The sequence below is a fragment of the Adiantum capillus-veneris genome, chromosome 25 (assembly GCF_014529385.1).
Source record: "Adiantum capillus-veneris isolate H3 chromosome 25, ASM1452938v2, whole genome shotgun sequence".
In the NCBI taxonomy this organism is placed as follows: domain Eukaryota; kingdom Viridiplantae; phylum Streptophyta; class Polypodiopsida; order Polypodiales; family Pteridaceae; genus Adiantum; species Adiantum capillus-veneris.
In genome coordinates this window covers 140499780-140517041 of record NC_140955.1, presented here as the reverse complement: position 1 = coordinate 140517041, position 17262 = coordinate 140499780, and the positions used below count along the sequence as shown (strand labels likewise).

Genomic DNA, 17262 nt, shown 5'->3' with positions numbered 1-17262 from the left:
TCAAAACGAGTAAGATCTGCATCAACATAAACGCCCTGGCTTGAGAAGCAAATGTCGACACTGAAGCACGTGCCAATTTGGCCTTCCTAGCCCGCTGTGAAGCAAAACAGGCAATCGGCGATGTCGTCGACTTCTGCTACAGAGAACGCATCGTTTTTTTTTAATTGTGTTCACACTTTAAGACAGTGGCCACCCATTCAATTTTTTAAAGCAAAGATTCCCACCCTCGGGTAACCTCGGCTCGGTATTCGGTGCTTGATGCTCGTTAATAGCAAATTAAAAAGGATATCAGCTTTGCGACGACAGGAGAGCATCTCAAAAGGGCTCCGAGCTGCAGTATTACGCCTCTCAAAACACTGCAAGGCAAAGCATCTCGAAATGCTCTTCGGAGACAACAAGGCACATCATATAAAGATTCTTAGGAGTACCACCTCAAAAATGCTACCAATCACCAACAGCAAAACATTTCAAAAAGCTCACAAGATTGCGAGTTGTGTTCTTTGGCTTATATCTTTTTCAAAACACTCGGCATTTCAAGATACTTATGTTGAGAAGCGTGTCATTTTGTCAAGGATACTTCTCATGCAAAAGAGAAAAAGAGCGGCTTCAAAAAAAAATAAAAAAATCAAAGCTCATATGGACAGAAGGTGGTGGTGATTATTTTGACAGGTTTGCTTGGAACACTTGGTACATCCATAAAGAGTTCGAAAAACAATTTCTCCTTGTTTAGTATCATAGTTTTGCCAGCTTTTGTCTATTGTCAAAACCATCATAAAACTTTCAGTCAAAGCCTCCTCTTACATTATTTGTTGTCAGTTATTGTCATGCTTGTAAGTTGTCTTCATATCGAAATTGTACGGGTTATAGACACTGCCACATAAAAAGTGGTAAGACCACCCTTTTGTTGTTTGGTCGGGTTCTGGTATGTCTCACACTGATTATTGTGAGAGAAGTACACACACACCTATGCTATAGTCAAGGGGGGGACTTCTACTCATGGTTTCAAGTGATTGGACTCTACCATGGTCCTACTGTCTCGAGTCCATTGTCAGTGGTTTGGGCTTGAGGGGAGGGTTGTTGGGTATGCAAGCCCGAGTTTGGTGATCAGTTGTCAACTCGTGGGTACACACTCTATGGCATGCATGGAAACCTCAGTTAAAGATTAAGTTTGCATGGCTACAATGATATATGCAAGGCTTCCTTTGTGAGAATTACTACAAGAGAAAAGAATAGCGTGTAGTTTTGGTTTTACTGCTGTATCAAATCTCTCTCTCTCTCTCTCTCTCTCTCTCTCTCTCTCTCTCTCTCTCTCTCTTGTTTCTTTGCAAGCGGAGCACCTCGCCATGGCTCCACGGTGGCAACCTCCATAGCTTAGCTTCCTATCAAATGCCATAAAGAAAAGGACATTCCGCATGCTGTTCGATAATGCTGGCATCTAGGTTCAAATCCTCTGAGAACATAGCGGGGTTGTTTGAACCCCCCCCCATGGCATACATACTAGACAGCAGAGAAAATGCACCATAAAATGGCTGCTTCAGTTGGAACAAACGACCCGCTAGTCGCGTCCCTCTCTCAATATCAAAGTCGGCCCTGCACGCACCAATCAAGGTCATCCACATGGCACTAACAGGTTGCAACGGGATCCTATTGATAAGGTCCTCTGCTCTATCTAGCTGCCCTGATCTACTGAGTAGATCAAGCAAGCAGCTAAAAATGTCTGAGGGTTGGAATAAGGCAACATGGATTTATTATGGACAGAAAGAGATTACATCCTTCATCCACTAAACCAAAGTGGCTACACGCAGAAAGTATGCTTACAAAGCTAATCTCACTGGGCTCAATACCCTTCTCCTGCATGAACTGACAAATGCTTAGGGCACCCCACAGCGTACATATGCTACAATCATGGCCGTACACGATATCACATCATGCTCAAGCATCCCATCGAACACATTCTGGGCAGCTTTTATTTCACCGCAAGTACTAAACATACTCACAAGAGCACTTTGCATAAGCGCATCAGTGTGAACTCCCATATCAAGCTTGTGCATGCAGAGAGAGCATGCATTAAACTGACCTCATCTAATTTAATGGTTTTGTGCTGCATTATGTGAAAAAGCTGAAAAACCTCTTCAAAATGCAAATACCTGGCATGTAAACCAATCATGGTATTCCAGGAAATCAAATTTCGCTCAGGGGTTCGATTAAACACATTCAAGGCTGTTTGTAAAGGCCCACAATCACCATATATGTTTATGAGAGCATTACATAACATAGGTGAGGCCTCGAGTCCATTATGAAGGATAAGGTGGTGAATGATCTTACCCTTCTCAAAATTGTTGCATCCTTCGAGCATAACAGTGAAAGTGACTTCACTTGGTTTAACATCCTCCCCCTTCATTTGCTCGTATAAAATAATACATCCTCGAAATGCCCATGGAGTGCGTATGCTGAAATGATGCTATTCCACGCAATCAGCCCCCTAACAGGTGCTCTTCTAAAAATCCACAGTGCATCCTCTAGCCTTCCACACTTCCCGTACATATTTATGATGGCACTATTGACATTAAGGTCTGTTTCTACTTCACACTCAATAGCATAGCCATACAAACTCTCACCCTGTTTACAGAGACCCACAGCGCCACATACCGCCAACATACAACTAAAAGTTATACTATTCGGAATGACACCACTCAAAAGCATCAACTTGAAGATTTCCAAGCACTTCCCCCCCTGTCCATGATGATTATATGCACTCAATAACGAATTCCACATAACGACACTTTTTTGATCACCTATACTCTTGAAAACCTTATGTGAAGCTTCCAAATCTCCACATCGACAGTGGTCGTTCTTCGACTTCAGACAGAAGGCTAGAGAAAGTGACTTCGGTAGGTAGAACTACTTCTACCTGCATCTGACAATATAGCATTAAAACCTCTTGCATGTGTCCTGCTTTGACATGTGATACAATCAAGAAGGACCACAATAGCACATTTTGCTTCTCCAGCCTGTTAAAGAGTGTGTATGCCTCAGTTAAATTGCCACACTTACCATACATCTCAACCAGTGCACATCCAACAGCTTCATTGGAATCAATCCCTAGTTGTACACCACAATTGTGAACGATCCTACCTTCGATTAGATAATCGAAGCTTGTACATTGACTAAGAATTGTAGTAATAGAAACACTATCTGGTTCTATGCCTTCCTGCTGCTGCATCTTCTCAAAATGCTGAAAGGCTTGTATCCTAAGCCCACTATGGGCGAACACTGAAATCATGCCATTCCATGTGATCAAGTTATGCTGCGGCAAGAGATTGAACACTCTAAATGCTTCATCAGCTGTGCCACATTGGCCATATGTAACGACAAGAGCACTCCCGAGAACAACATCACGAATGCCATCAGTCTCAATAATCACCACATGGAACCTCTTTGCCTCCTTCAAGGATCGAGAATTCGAGAATACGCTAAGTAAAGTTACATAAGTGACTCTATTTGCCTCAACACCTTCTACAATCATTTGTGCAAATATCTCAAGGGCCTTGCCATCATCAAGCTCAGAAAACGCCTTGATCATTGTCGTCCATGAAACTACATTCTTTACTGTCATCCTTCCGAACACTTCATGTGCATCTTTAATACTTTCACACTTTGTATATGCTGTGACAAGCGCATTCAAAAAAGAGGGATCACATTCATATTCATGGACCACGATGAGAGTGAAAATGAGGTTGCACTCTGTGAAAAAGCTTGCGTGGTTGCAGGCAATTAGAACTGAAATGAAGGTCACCTCGTTCGGGCACAACAATGGAGCAACCTGCATTCTTTGAAAGACATCAAAGGCCTCTGTAGAAAGATCATGTTTGGCATAGATGGCCACCATAGATGTCCAAGACACCTCATTACCATTCAGAATCCGATCAAAAACATCGCGGGCATCTGGCACGCTATGGCACTTTCCATACATGTTGAGGATACGATTTGCCATGATTGTATCTGAGTCGAGACCCATCTCTCTGATAAGGGCATGGAGGCGCTTGCCTTCTATGAGGGCTTTCAAACGTCCACAAGTATGCAAGAGACGATAGAAGGTTTGTGGATCTACGTGGGTATGCTGTTGAGCGAGCCATTTTCGGAGGCTTTCCAAGTCCCCGGATTGACGATGAAGGCTGCTGCTTTTGCAGAGTGAAGAACGGGCGTTGAGAAAAACAAAAGAATAGAGCGAACGAGAAGAGCAAACAGCTGCAGTTTACCGAATTAGAGAAATTTGAGAGCTCAGCCGACCTCGCGCGAGCGCTCCCAAGCGCATGAAGCAGTTACAAGAAATAGATTCACCTCAACCATGGAAACCATCCTCTAGTGACGTGCCCATGTGGCTGCCTTTTTGACTTGCCCAAAGGGCCAAGGGGAGAGTGATGTGTTCCCTTTTTCCTAATGAACAAGGTGAGGACTCCGGATGGCCTGCTGAAGGTTTTGTGGGGGGGGGGGGGGGGGGGGAGGAGGATTTTATCAAAAGCAGGTTTTAATAAGTGTTACAATTGTATTGTTTTAATATAAAATCGTATTGTCCATATACAAGTGAAATAAAAAGATCCATTTATTATTATAAAATTTAAATAACATTTAAGATAAGTATAAATCATATCATTTTTTTATTTCCTTCTGGTCGGTACCGTTACTCGCAAATGGCTTATATATTATGAAGGAGCTCCAATAATAAGGTAAATGGTACACATTGCACATCAGTATTTTGAAACAAAATAAAACAAGAAGGAAGTAAAATAAAAAGACACATTAAAAATTAAAACAAAAGAATAATTTAATGCCTTCAAATAAACATAGAAAATAATTAAACAATTTAGTGAAGTGATTTATTTTTTGAAATCTTCAAATGAGAGAATCGTTTATCAATACCTCACTGTTTGAGCTTAGGCTTAAGCCGATTGAAAATCGATATTAGTCGCTTGCAAAAAATGGCGAAGGAGAAAAAACTAGATAAAATATACTAAAGAATAGTTCGAATATTTTGCAAAGGTGAAAATTTCTACTAGTGTTCCCATTTTGTATTTGTATAAGGAGGAAACTTGCCGCTTAAACAAAAAAACTTTCTCGAAGACTGCATCATAAGATCAAACTCCTATGAATATTTTGTTTAATGTTTTGATCTCCAAAGTCATTTTCAAGCATGGAGACAAAGGAAATGCTGCCTTGGAGAATAGCTTTCTATTCCAAAGTTTAAGCTTTCTATTCACAAGACTTTTGAATCTCTTACGGACACTTGTCTCTTAAAGAAGGTGATGTAAGGAAACAAAAGGGACAACACAGATATTTTACAAAGAACCTTGCCATGTAGCGCTCATCTAGCCAAAGAATCCAACGGCCTTAGTTTTGCAACAACTTTGTACAATGAATCCTGTGGCCTTCCACAGGCCAAAAAGGAGAGGTTGTCTTATTAAAAATGCAAAAGTTTTAGTGGTGTTTTAGGATAGAGGAGCTAGTAAGTGGCCGGCCCCAGTTGTGAGCTGGCTTGCCCCAATATAATGTACAATTAACTAACCAAAAGAGATCCACTTGCACATCAAAAGTGCGTAGCTTGGTGGTTACGTGCATGGATCGGATACGTTGTGGAGGGGTTCAAACCTTGCTGGTCGTTTCGCTCCCCTGCTTGGCTTGCTACTTGCCCTCAAAATTTTTACACAGGATTATAGTGTCGCCTGCAGCGCGCTCGCGTCAAAACACCATCAATGGCAAGATTTTTTTTGCAATCAAGTTGTCGCACAAGCTTTTGAATGCGCCATTCCCTGCTCGAAACAGTAAAATGTAGCCTGTGCCGTGCGGATTTCAATCTCAGCGTCTCTATATTGGGACTTCTACTCTATTGGTGGAATGAGGTAGTGGAGCGTATTACACATTAAGATATCCAAAAAATCATGAACTTGGGGGACTTGTGAAACTTCCAAAGTTGTATGTAATGATGACTCCATTTACTATTGAAATTTTTGTAAGACCCCAAAAATTAAATGTCGCCTCTATCACTCCCTCCGTGCCCTATGTTGTGTCCTCTATCCCCTCTATGCTACCACTTGGCTGTGCACTCTCTGTCCTCTCCAGCTCTTGATTGTCATTTGTTCCTACACCATCGTCTCCCCTGTCCGCTCTGAGCCCTTGCCTCCGTGTGGTTTGTGCCTTGGATCTTCCTTGGTCCCCACAATTGTTGAAAAAAAAATCAAAAGCAACGCCTGCTCCTCGAAATAACGATGGTGAAAATGCAGCACCGCTCTGCCATGGCACCTGCACTTGGCCTTGCTCAGCACTAGCCTATGTTCCTGCCCTCGACGAGCCTTGCAATTGCATGCCTGGATTTTGCCATGTGCCCCAATCCATTGCAGGTGGTGCCGCCATGACACCTGTACACTTGGCCTTTCTCAGCACTAGTCCGTGCCCCTGTCCTTGAGCTCTGTGACTGCCTACCTAGCTTACGCCACACACCCCAATCCATGCTTTCTTTTGCTTGGCTTTTCCCTTTCCAGAGCGGGGATTCACATCTAATAATCCAAAAGAAAAGATATGGCCCATTTATTAACCTTTTGGCTCCCTCACATACTTGTGATGGCTCTCTCATACACTTGTGAGATTGAAGCTACCACAGTGCCACCCTTCAATGCCCTGCTACACCAGACTAGCTCTGCTTTGGCTATGCAACAACAACTTTGTATGTTTTTCAGATCCATGTACGTGCCTTGTGGTTGGCGTTTGTGGGGTATGGCATGGCTTTGTGCAGGCATCTGAGGAGGACGGAGAGCTAGGGGAAGGTGAGGAGGAGGATGAGATGCAAGGTGACATAGTTGACAATGATCTGCATGGGTGTGAGAGGGCATGCAATCGTTTTGTAAGTTTAGGGCATCACCTGGTTCGTCCTAGATTACCAGAGTCAAGAAGTCTAGACTTCCCACCAAACCTGAGGCAAGTTGTAGCATTGTTTTGAGCCCCTATTTACCAAGTTTCCTGGCGTATGGTGCCTACAGGAGGATGCGAAAAGCATGCAACACTTGCATCACTCCAAGTTTGCCAAGAGTAGGGGTGTCGAGGGAGCTTTTTATGGAAAACGGATCAGTTGGAAAATTTATTGAAAAAATTCTCTCCATGAACTTTCTGCTGGATTCCCTAATCTTATGCAAAAAGCTCCCTCTGCCAATTGTGCCGCCACATCAACAGACATAGCTAGAGCATGGGGGTTGGGTGGTTGGACGTCTTATGTGCACTTCTAAGAATGTCCTTGCACAGAAGCAACAATGCATATGAAGACAAGTGTATAAGTTTTACACGCAAGAGCATTAAATGACTCCTGATTCTACAAAATAAGCAATAGATTTTTACCCTCGAATACAATAGAATTCAAATACGAGCAACAAAGTAAATGGTGTTGGATAGAACTTCTCTGATGCAGCACTTAGTCCATTTTGAAGTTAGCCAAAGACAATGCATGTGTGCATGATTCAATTATTAAAGAATGCAATGCATGCGCGCGCGGGGGTGGGGGGGGGGGGGGGGGGGGGGGGGGGGGGGGGGGGGGAGGGATGTACTTAACAATTCAATAGAGAAAAACACACCTGAATTGGCATGTTGCTATAGGTGTGAGTGTTAATTAGACTATACATGATTCATCTATAGTTGTTTTTTGGGTAATTTCTCCGATATCATTTCTCCACAATTACATGGGGCTATGTCATGTAACTCTACTTTATTGCTATCGTGCTAGAGAAACCTGCTCTTTCGTCATGTTTTACCTTCATCATTAAGGTTAATAGTAGGTCAAACACATGAAAGAGCAACGATCCAATGGTAGGCACCGTGCAAAGGAAGTTTGTTGCTGTTGTGTTCAAGTAAATGAAAAGCAGTGCACTTCTTTTCATTGCATTTGGGAAAATGTCGCCGTACATCACCCACAATTTAGCCGTCACATCAACAAACATTGCTATAGAGTGGCAAATTATAGAAGAAGGTAAAATGTCAAAGACGGTCACACAAGGACCAAGAAAAAGATCGGTTTCAAAATTGCTAGTGGAACTTCAAACACAAAGAACAAACACACACAGATTCAACCGCTTCTCATGCGAGATAAAGAAAAGACTACATCGGTCACTCGACAAGAAAGTCAAGAGAAGCCAAAATATGCCAACTTAATCAACCAAATAGTGGCATCCAATGACCAAAACAATGGAAGATGCCTAAATTTCTAAAAGTTATGGAATTGGGTTTCTGGCCTTGAAGAAGGTAGGTTGAAGTCGCAGTTAAAAATACATGGCATAAAAGTCAGAGTCGGGCAGCTAAGCCACTAATTGAGCGAGGTGCTAGTCCCAAAGATTCATGTAATATTCTCTGTGGTCTAAGCGTCTTAGTTATTCTAGGTACTACTCAAGCTGGAAGAGTTGAGCATAATTACGTTGTGTCACTCATGCTGGTATAGGTGAGCATAAGAGTCGAAAGTCGTTGTAGTATAGTGGTAAGTGAAGGAGGAAGTACAAAAGACACTCACATACTCATCACAGTGAGGTATGAGTGGAGAAGATTCTACATCAAAAAACCTTCTTGGAAACATGGAAGCTAGTGCGACATCCTTTGATGTCACATGTGCTACATTTGTTCCTTGAAGCACCCATCAAATCCCTCTTTTGCACTGCATGCTTTTGCTTGAAAAATTCTCATAAGCATACAGAGTGTCCCATAATTGGCACTTGCATTAGGCACTCTTCCTTTGTTTCTCCCAAGCACTCACCTTGTATGACAGGTACTTCAAGTCCAAATGCTCAACTCCAATAAGAGCGTATACCAAAGGCACTTTTTTACCACCGGGTTTTTCCCTTTGGTCATCCAGGTTTTAAACCCTGATCTAGAAACCCTCATCATCAACTTCTTATATATATTCCTTCTACATCAAAAATAAGGAAATGGCCACCCAAATCAATCATCAACAGCTTGGAGATAAAGTTGTAAATCACAACATGCTTATTGCGAGCAACAAAGCTCCATAAAAAAAATGGCAAGTAACATAATGTCAAACTCAAGGAAGTGACTCAGATGGGGCACGGAGACTCTTTGAGATCGTCAATCTCAAGAATTCAACCTTAACCAGCAAACACACCAACTCAACAAGAAAACCAACACTCAATGATCAGGAAAATCTGCCTATGTCCTTTCTCACAGCTATAGGTTATCACGCCATTTCGACACTCGAACGGACTCGAAATGCAACAAAACTTTAGGAGGAGGTCTATGACACCTAGAAAAACTATCCTACCAAGTCTGGTTGCAATCCAACAAGGTACCAAAATCACGATTGATCATGAAAAAGGTCTTGAAAACTGCAACAAAGCTATCTGGAAAGGTCGCCCAATGGTCTAGGAACACTCTCCTATGGTCAAAACAACTAAGAATAGTAATTTAAATACTCAAATATGCAATTATAGCTCACACACGTGTAGTCTCAAACCACAACAAAACTGACAATGCTTACATTTCAATTAAAGAGCAAAGAGAGAGCAACACAATGCAAGTTTTGGAATCAAAAACGGATTACCCAATCATTAGTTGCGATGATTACAAGTTGGAGCAGCTTCGTAGCTTGAGCGTACGCATAGCAGAGCTCTCTCCTCTCTCTAGAGATAAGCCTTGAAGACAAAGCTAAAGACAACCCTATGGCAAGACTGCACATGGTCATGTCAAGGGACGACATGACCTAGGAAAGAGGAAACGTTTGAAGATTGATCGAACGGACGCCCACCTGGCCGAACATGTAGCCAGACACCACATTTGTAGTTTATTATTTTGTCAAGCTAGTGTAGTGATACTCTATGTAAATCCTAATTCTAGAGTAGCAGGTCAATTCCTTGAGTTGTAATTCTATCGTGGTAATTGTAAAGGTTCGTGTGAGATGGCTACTGGCCATTTAGAATGCCCTAGGTATAAATGTCAATAACCTTAATGTGAAAGGAGGCTTATCTTTAGAGAAGAGAGAGCTCTGTTGTACGTACACTCAAGCTACAAAGCTGCTTTAACTTGTAATCAACACAACTAATGAATGGATAATCAGATTCCAATTTCAAAACTTGCATTGTGTTCCTCTCTCTTTGCTCTTTCATTCAAGTGTAAGCATTGTCAGTTTTGTTGAGGTTCACGACTACGCGTTAGTGAGCCTAATCTTTAGATTTGAGTGCTTAAACCATTGGTTACACTACAAGAGGTTGTGTGCTCTTGTGACGCTGTTAGCGACGGAAATACACTGGCTTTTTATAACCCCCGGCGTCGCTAAAACCGTCGCTAATAGCGTCGCTACGAGAGCGTCGCTATAACCGTCGCTATGACCGTCGCTATATGCGTCGCTATATAGAGACGCTCATAGCGACGGTCTTAGCGACGGTTATAGCGACGTTTACACAGAAGTCTATAGCGACGCTCATAGCGACGCTACAGAGCCATAAATAGCGACGGTTATAGCGACGCCCGAGAGAAGACGCATTGTTTGCAAAATTGACAAGCGTAAAATTGACAATTGTACACATCATAGGCAAAATGAATTGATTGGCAAATGTAATAATGACAATTGTACAACATCATAGGCATAAAGAATTGATTGGCAAAATGAACTGCGGTGACAAATGTAATAATATACATGGTTCAAAAAGACGTATAAAATCCGTCTCATGATAAATAAGCTATGAGAAACCCTAAACTAATGCTATCTAGCTACGGCTAAACTGACGTCGTCTAGTCAGACGTCTCATCGCGTCCAAGCGGCGTATCTGTCGGATTCTGCAAAAAAAGACAATAAGACAGCTTTCAGTAAGTATAAACATATAACGACATTTATAAAACAATACAAAAAATAGAAAAGAGTAAACCCTAATACTAACCATGCCGCCGCGAGAACTGAGAATGTCCATTAGGGCGTTTAAGCCCTTCCTGCCTGCGTACTCGCGCTCGTACGGTGTGGGATCACGTCCTGTCATCGACAACTGTCAAAACATACAAAGAATTCATTATGTTAGAATTAAAAAACTCATAAACCCTAAACTATCGAACATAAAGAGCAATGCAAAAACACTTACAAAATCGGCCTCAAATGATGCCCATCCACCGCTCCCCAAGTGGTGCGAGCTCCCTGCCTCTACTCGCGCTCTGGCTGCATCCTTTTGTTGCTTCCACTTGTCGGGATTCTCGCGCGCTGCTTTCTTCGCATTCTTCCAATCTTCTTTGGCCAGCCAATCTGGCCTGTTCCACCCATGCTTGATTGCTTTTTGCACTTTGGAACGCTTGTGTTTGCAGTATTCGCGCATTCGAATCTTCATCAGGTCTTCATTGAAGCGCAGATCCCGTGTTGGAACGGGAAACTCATCATGAAGTATGCTGATGACTCTGTTTTTTAAATCACTTGGTACTTCACTCCATTTGTTTAGTATGTAGTGTCTAAACAGCTGAGAGCAAAGACCACGCATGCGCGAGATCACCTTCTTGCCGTCATCATCCATGATGATGCCGCCACTGAAGTCGATGGAGTAAGGCAAGCCCTCTGGCCGGTGACGCGTGAACCTGGGTGTCCCGGCAGGGGTCTCTAGCGGCGTGTCGATGGGGGTACGGACGTCAGGTGTCAGCCTTCATACGTCCTTGCACTACGAGGGGCTACCTCTATGACGTACCACCAGTTTGATGTAGACTTTGTAGGATGAAATATTACCTGATAGAGCCACATAACTTACATGAGAGCTTTCAAGCACATAACTTGTAAAAGGGGGATGTTAACTATTTACATACTTACTTGTTCACAATGCTCTGGTAGGACGAAAGTGTCTCTTAGGTCAGTCCATTTCTTAGTAGAATCCACCTCAAGAAAACCAGACTCTCCTCTACGCACAGTAGCGTTGCGACCCTCCATGATTATCTTGAACCATTGCACGTCGAACAAGTCGACAAAAAATCCTCTGTAATCAATCCTCAAAATCTCTTGCAGCGTGCCGAAGTAAGTGAGTTCCGCCACCACAGGATCTGCATCAGAGGAACGTCGTCGACTAGACTGTTCAAATTTTGCCATGATTCCACAATCTTGAGTAAAACGCTTTTTGTCGATTTGTTCCACCCTAAAATGTCGACCTTTACACCATGCTGCTGTGTATGACTTATACTACAACGAACAAAGATTATGAGTGGCCGTTCAAACGTTTAGAAATAAAGTCACTAGCATGTCGTACATTGCAAACTTACCTTGGTCGCGCAACCCCGAGAGTACTCCCACTCTTCCTCAAGTCACTTCGTCACCGCATTGTTGTGCGCTTTTCAATTGGTTGTGCAACCATCTTAAGCTCATGAAGGTTGGTAGGCTCTCCAGAACCGTCGGATAGTGCATCGGTGGTCGTCTTCCCCGTCTCCACTCGATTCGTGCCCTTTGTCGCTCTTGCTTTGCATCCTCATATTGTGAAATCCACTTTTGCATCACTGGATTGTGAAGCATGCAAAATCGGTTGATTTTAGCCTCTAGATCTTCCGTCATCTTCTTCTCAACACCGAGATTGCACATGACAATCCTAGATATGCGCTCATCATCTATGGTTCGCCATAGCGTGTCCCGGGCTTTATCAAATCCGTCTAGCCACTCTCCAATGTACACTAGGGACTCTGATACCAACCAACCTTCTGCCATGCTACCCTCCGGACGTGCCTTTTGACGCACATATTCCTTAAGCGTTTTCATGAAACGTTCTAAGAAGAACATCCATCTGGAATGAACTGTGCCAGCTATTTCCACCTCATCAACTATGTGAACAAGAAGATGCACCTGAATGGTTAGCATGGTAGTAGGAAAATGTTTCTCAAACATGCACACAAGCTCCACAACATTTAGTTTGGCGAATGGTATGGAGTCTACGTTGATCTCCTTTTGTGAGATCCATTGCACCAGCTTTGCAAGTTTGTAGATTGTGTTACGGATGTCGAGAGACAAACATCCCTCAATGGCAACCGGTAAAATAAACTGTAAAGTATGTGCAGCAATGATATTAAAGTCCACATTTTATGCAATGATATTAAAGTCCACTATGAACGTACCTGACACATTTTATGCCAATCGTGTGACTTCAAACCGGTAAGCTTTCCTTCTTTAGTAAAACACGTTCGGAGCGAGTGAATTACGTCAGTGGGGGTCCGCAAAGATCGAATGGTCTCTTTTACTTTGCGTTCTTGGGCTCCTGTGAAAATCCATGGTGCTTTAGGGAGTTTTATCGATCCATCAGACGCTGTTTGCGGCCAATATTGCTCCATACGATCCACATGTCTAAGGTCAACTCTGGCTCCCAAAGTATCTTTCTTGCCGATCAGATGGTCCCATAGTAGATTACCCACATTCTTGAATATGTGCATTGGATCGAGCAAGTGATTGATCATGAGTCGGGGCCAGTATGGTAACTCGTACCATAGAGATAGTCTCTTCATCCCTGGAGGCAATCCATCATCACACATCTCCTTCTGCTCTAACCATGCTTGTGCAGACATCCTTGGTGGCTCTCTTCCCAAAAAGCCGTCGCGTAACACATGATTCTCTGGAAGATACGCTTGATGACCTTCGTAGATTTGCTTCTTCAGTGAGGGCGCCCTACGTGCATTCAGTCTAGGTCCACATGTGACACATGCTCTGTATCCGCTTGTTTGAAGCCCTGCATGTATACACATGATAATAGATCAACTATGGGAAAAAACAAGATTTACAGTGTCTGAGTGAGGAGTGTCAATAGATCACCTGAGCATTCTGTTAGCCCGGGATAGTCATGCATGGTCCACATTAGAATGCCTCTGATCAAAGCATTCCGTCGTCCTTTGTGTCGGCTCATATCCACCACCTCTATGCCAATCCACAATTGTTGTAGCTCTTCCAATAGTGGACGAAGATACACATCCATATTCCCCACTTTATATCGCCCTGGCACAATCAAGCTTAGCCATAGGTGCCCCTTCTTCGTAGTCAACCACGGGGGAATGTTGTAGTTGACGATGACAACGGGCCATACACTGTAAGATGTTGATCTTTGACCAAATGGATTTACGCCATCCATAGCCAGGCCTAAGCGCAAATTTCGAGCTTCCCTGGCAAAATCCGACCATGTTCCATCTATATGTTTTCGGGCTGCGCAATCTGCAGGAATTCGTAGCACACCATCCGAAGATTTATTCTCCTCATGCCATGATGCTAGGGCGGCCATGGACTTACATTCGAAGAAATGCTTGATGCGAGGAAGCAGAGGAAAATGTCGCAAAACCTTTTGTGGAATTTTTGTCCCGTGGAGATCTACTCGATATCTTTCGGAATCACATTTCGGACACTTCTCCATGTCTATGTATTCCCCTCTGAAAAGAATGCAGTCATTAGGACAAGCGTGGATAGAATTGTAATCCATCCCCAAGTTTCGCAAAATCTTTCTTGCTTCATCTTGGGAATCTGGCATCACATTGTCAGCTGGTAGTATGTGCTCTTTAAGCAATCTACACAACATCAAAATACGATACAGTCGTGTAAAAATCTATCAGATCATTATACATTTAGAGTTTTATTAAAGTAAACTAATTGTAATAGATCACCTGAAAAGCGCTGTGACGCTAGTGTCACTCCATCCAAACTTTGTCTGCATGTTGAGAAGAACCAGGAGTGCTTTCAATCTAGACATACGTGCTCCATTATACAATGGCGTATCGGCTTCACTTTTCATATCATCATAGATAAGCCTTTCTGAATCCATGATCGTCTCGATCATTTCATCAATCTCGGGCTCAAACATTGCCTCGTTGGGAATGTGCTCTGCATGATCATCCCCCGAGCTGTCAGAGGCTACATCTTGTGGCCTCACATATGCTGCTTGACCAAAGCGCCTGCGAACACGTCTATTGGGTTGCAAGATTGCTGCTTGTTGGCCAGCGTCAGAGTCCGACGAGTTATAATTGGCAACAACTCGATCTATAATAGATGGATCGAACTCGCCAAATTCGCGAACGTGCTGCAAAGAAACACGTCTTGTCCGTCGCACAGCATGCTTGCATTGATTACAAGGACATAAGACCCTTGTTGAGAGATAGGTGTTTCGGTTGGACGGTCCCACATCCTCGTCACTACTCATAATGAGGATAAAAATCTTATAACCTGGACAACAAATTTAATATTCTATTGGCATTCTTCGTCTTATCTCTCTCTCTCTCTCTCTCTCTCTCTTTCTCTCTCTCTACCTCACATTCTCTAGTCATGTCCAATCCCCGCACACCTCGGTCTAGAGGTGCACGGAGATCAGAACCACCGGGTTATAATCTCGTCTTTATTGGTCAATACCTATATTTGTGGGTACAAGAAATCTACAGACCCATGTCTACATGATACTGCATGTAGTGGACAAAACCTCTTTGCCTCTTCTCTAGCTGTAGCACTTCACAGCATCTTAACATCTTTTCACAGTAGATCTTTTCACTGTTCGTCTAACTCTAAACCCTAAACCGTAAGTAATTCTGGCGTGGACTCGATCTAACGTAAATAAGCGTAAATCTAAATAAACGTAAATCTAACTAAAAATAAACCTAAATCTAATTTAACGTAAGTCTACATCTAACCTAATCTTTAACGTCTTTTGGGATAGTTTCCTACGACGTTAAAACTCTCTTCTTCTTGTGTGTGTGTGTGTGTGTGTGTGTGTGTGTGTGGGTAAACCTAAATAAACCTAAGTCTAATCTAATATAACATAAATCTAAATCTAACGTAAATTATGTTATATTAAAAACAAAGAACTAAACTAACAGGGATTATAAGAACCTTAAAACTGATTTTAACACATAATTTTTCACATAACTCGGCAAGAGTTGGCATTCTCATCACTAAAGATGTGAGAGTTAACTTCCGGCAGTGACGTTGCCTCATCTCCATCCACATCTGACGACAGCAATTGGCCCTTTAGACCGTTCTTGCTCTTGTTACTAACTTTGAAGTTGTTGTTGAATGACTAGAGGTTGTCTAGATGGTCATTGTGTCGGGGATGTAGTGACTCTTGCCGCCCTGAAGATCCACCTTCTTCCCTATCTTCTGAAGACATTTCACCAGTACTTTTGGATCGACGGAGCCCACCATGAGTGAAGGCAGCAATACCCTATATTCCATTGAGGGCTTTCTTCACCCGCTTCATGCAGGCATCGCATTCTATGGAGACCTAAATTTAATCTAATATAACGTAAATCTAAATCTAGCGTAAATAAACGTAAATCTAATTAAAAATAAACCTAAATCTAATCTAATTTAACTTAAATAAACCTAAATCTAATTTAACGTAAGTCTACATCTAACCTAATCTTTAACGTCTTTTAGGATAGTTTCCTACGACGTTATAACTCTCTTGTTCTTGTGTGTGTGCGCGTGTGTGGATGTGTGTGCCAATAAAAAGAGATAAATGGTATAACCTTTCTATCACCCATGCCAAGTATGATAGATTGGTTATGCCATTTCTCTCTTGAATAATAGGTCTTGAGTTCAACTCCTCGTCGGCTAGATCTTTAGGTCTTTTAATTTTAATTAGTTTCCTACGATGTTAAATTAGTTTCTCTCTCTTTCTCTCTCAATGTGTGTGCGTTTTTTTGGATCGTATGCATGTTTTCTCTCTCTTTTCCTCTCTCAATGTGTGCGTTTTTTGTTTATGCATGTTCTCTCTCTCTTTTCCTCTCTCAATGCGTGTGTTTTTTGTTTATGCATGCTCTCTCTCTCTTTTTCTCTCTCAATGTGTGTGTGCATTCTTTGTTTATGTATGTGTGTGTGCGTTTTTGTTTATGTTTGTACTCTCTCTCTCTCTCTCTCTCTCTCTCTCTCAAAAACACTATGTGTGTGTGTATGTGTGTGTAAGAGAGAGAGAGAGAGAGGGAGAGAGAAAGAGGGGAAGGGAACATGAGAGTGAGGAGAGGGAAGGAGCATACCTGGCTCTCCTTCCTCTCCTCGTGTGTGTGTGTGTGTGTGTGTGTGTGGAGAAGAAAAAGAGAGAGAGAGAGAGAGAGAGAGAGAGAGAGAGAGGGAGAGCGTTACTTGCTCCTTGCTTGAGGGCGCCGAAAAACTCAGATCTGAGATCTGAGTTTTTGGGCGCGCTCTGTTATTTTTTTAGCTTAGTCGGCGTCGCTATGAGCGTCGCAAATTTACAAAGAAATTTGCGACGCTCATAACGACGCCGGGAATTTTTTTTTGAGCGTCGCTGTGTGAGC

The 17262-nt window shown here is 42.6% G+C and overlaps 1 pseudogene across 1 annotated transcript; it reads right to left on the bottom strand.

Annotated features, from left to right (window-relative positions):
- Positions 1–1215: 1215 nt before the first annotated feature.
- LOC147425760 (putative pentatricopeptide repeat-containing protein At3g01580) lies at positions 1216–4456 on the bottom strand (annotated as a pseudogene). Its single transcript, XR_015186430.1, has 2 exons — positions 4260–4456; positions 1216–4178 (listed from the first exon to the last, which is right to left on the bottom strand). The product of XR_015186430.1 is annotated as a putative pentatricopeptide repeat-containing protein At3g01580 (transcript).
- Positions 4457–17262: the final 12806 nt, after the last annotated feature.